The sequence below is a fragment of the Populus nigra genome, chromosome 2 (assembly GCF_951802175.1).
Source record: "Populus nigra chromosome 2, ddPopNigr1.1, whole genome shotgun sequence".
Lineage (NCBI taxonomy): Eukaryota > Viridiplantae > Streptophyta > Magnoliopsida > Malpighiales > Salicaceae > Populus > Populus nigra.
Window position 1 is genome coordinate 6829072 of NC_084853.1, and position 2500 is coordinate 6831571.

The window sequence follows — 2500 nt, forward strand, 5'->3', positions numbered from 1 at the left end:
GGGCACGACAGGCCACCGCGCTGGCTCGTCCAGCGTCGACAGTCCCTCGTCCAGGTTTCAGATCGCGCCAAGTCGAACCCATGACCTGCTCAAGCCATCGTGCGCTGCCGAATTCGCATCTGCGTGTAGGCTGCCATTCCACGCGGCAGCCCCTGTTTTCGTCAGCGTGCCCCCCTGACGAATTTTCCTGCCTGGCCCAGTCCAGCGTCCAGCCCCTGTTCGTCGAAAAATCTGCGCTGCCGATTTTCCACGCGGCAGCCCCTCTTTTCGTCAGCGTGCCCCCCTGACGAATTTTCCTGCCTGGCCCGGCCAGTCCAGCCCCTGTTCGTCGAAAAATCTGCGCTGCCGATTTTCCACGCGGCAGCCCCTCTTTTCGTCAGCGTGCCCCCCTGACGAATTTTCCTGCCTGGCCCGGCCGGTCCAGCATCCAGCCCCTGTTCGTCGAAAAATCTGCGCTGCCGATTTTCCACGCGGCAGCCCCTGTTTTCCTCAGCGTGCCCCCCTGACGAATGTTCGTCGAAAAATCTGCGCTGCCGATTTTCCACGCGGCAGCCCCTCTTTTCGTCAGCGTGCCCCCCTGACGAATGTTCGTCGAAAAATCTGCGCTGCCGATTTTCCACGCGGCAGCCCCTCTTTTCGTCAGCGTGCCCCCCTGACGAATTTTCCTGCCTGGCCCGGCCGGTCCAGCCCCTGTTCGTCGAAAAATCTGCGCTGCCGATTTTCCACGCGGCAGCCCCTCTTTTCGTCAGCGTGCCCCCCTGACGAATTTTCCTGCCTGGCCCGGCCGGTCCAGCCCCTGTTCGTCGAAAAATCTGCGCTGCCGATTTTCCACGCGGCAGCCCCTCTTTTCGTCAGCGTGCCCCCCTGACGAATTTTCCTGCCTGGCCCGGCCGGTCCAGCCCCTGTTCGTCGAAAAATCTGCGCTGCCGATTTTCCACGCGGCAGCCCCTCTTTTCGTCAGCGTGCCCCCCTGACGAATTTTCCTGCCTGGCCCGGCCGGTCCAGCCCCTGTTCGTCGAAAAATCTGCGCTGCCGATTTTCCACTCCGCAGCCCCTGTTTTCGTCAGCGTGGCCCCCTGACGAATTTTCCTGCCTGGCCCGGCCAGTCCAGCGCCCAGCCCCTGTTCGTCGAAAAATCTGCGCTGCCGATTTTCCCCGACGAACCTGCAGCTGCACAAATCCGCGCTGCCACTGCCCCATTGTCTGGACCAACAGTCTTTTCCATCAAGCCCTGGACTATAAATCGTCCAGACTCATCGCCAGCACCCGCTGCCGATTCTGCCGACTTTGCCGATTTCGTCGGCGCTGCCGATTCCAACACTGCACCCACCGTGTCTAAACCAGCGCTGTTTCGTCAGCGTGTCCCCTTGACGAATTTCCCTGCCTGGCCTGGACAGTCCATCTTCCAGCCCATGTTCATCGAAAAATCTGCGCTGCCGATTTCCCCGACGAACCTGCAGCTGCACAAATCTGCGCTGCCGATTTCCCCCCCTGTCGGCATGGCTGCCGCTGCCCCGATGTCCAGACCAACAGTCTTTTTTGTCGACTTTGCCGATTTTGTCCGCGCTGCCGATTCCAACACTACCCCCTGCATCCAAACCAGCATTGTTTCGTCAGCTCTTCCCCTGACGATTTTAGCCCTGTAACAAACAGTAGGCCTCCAATCCCGCCAACGGGAGCCAAGTTGATAGGGAAGAGAATTGAATGACGCGCCTGGTCCTCGCACCCCGCCACCCGAGGGGCCTTTTTCCCGGCAGCCTCTGAAAAACTCTAGCTTTCACGGTCCTCGCCGCCCCTCACCACCATGGCAGGCCTCTAATCCCACCCATCAGCAGTTGTAGCCGATAGGGCAGTGATTTGAATGACGCGTCGCGGGCCGCCGGGTCATCTCACCCGGCCATTAATTGGAGCGTTTTTGGCTGGCCGAGGATGGGGGGATGGATCTCTTCTTCCGAAAAAGCAAACAGTACATCGGGAGTTATGTTGACGGGGCATGGAATTGAATGACCCGTCGCGGGCCGCCGGGTCATCTCACCCGGCCATCCCGGGGAGCGTTTTTCCCGGCAGCATCGGGGAAACTCTTGCTTTCACTGCCCGCTGCCCAAGTCCCCACTCGCATCGGCCCCCCGCGCCAACAAGCCAACGCTGCCGAATCGGCAGACACTGCTGCCGAATCTGCCGACACTGCCCCGCGGGCTGCCACTGCCCCAGTGTCTAAACCAGCGGTCTTTCTCATCGAGCCTTGGACTATCCAGTCCGTCCTGACTCATCGCCAGCACCTGCTGCCGATTCTGCCGACTTTGCCGATTTTCTCGGCGCTGCCGATTCCAACACTGCGCCCACCGTGTCTGAACCAGCGTTGTTTCGTCAGCGTGTCCCCTCGACGAATTTTCCTGCCTGGCCTGGACAGTCCACCGTCCAGCCCGTGTTCGTCGAAAAATCTGCGCTGCCGATTCTGCCGACTTTGCCGATTTCGTCGGCGCTGCCGATTCCAACACTG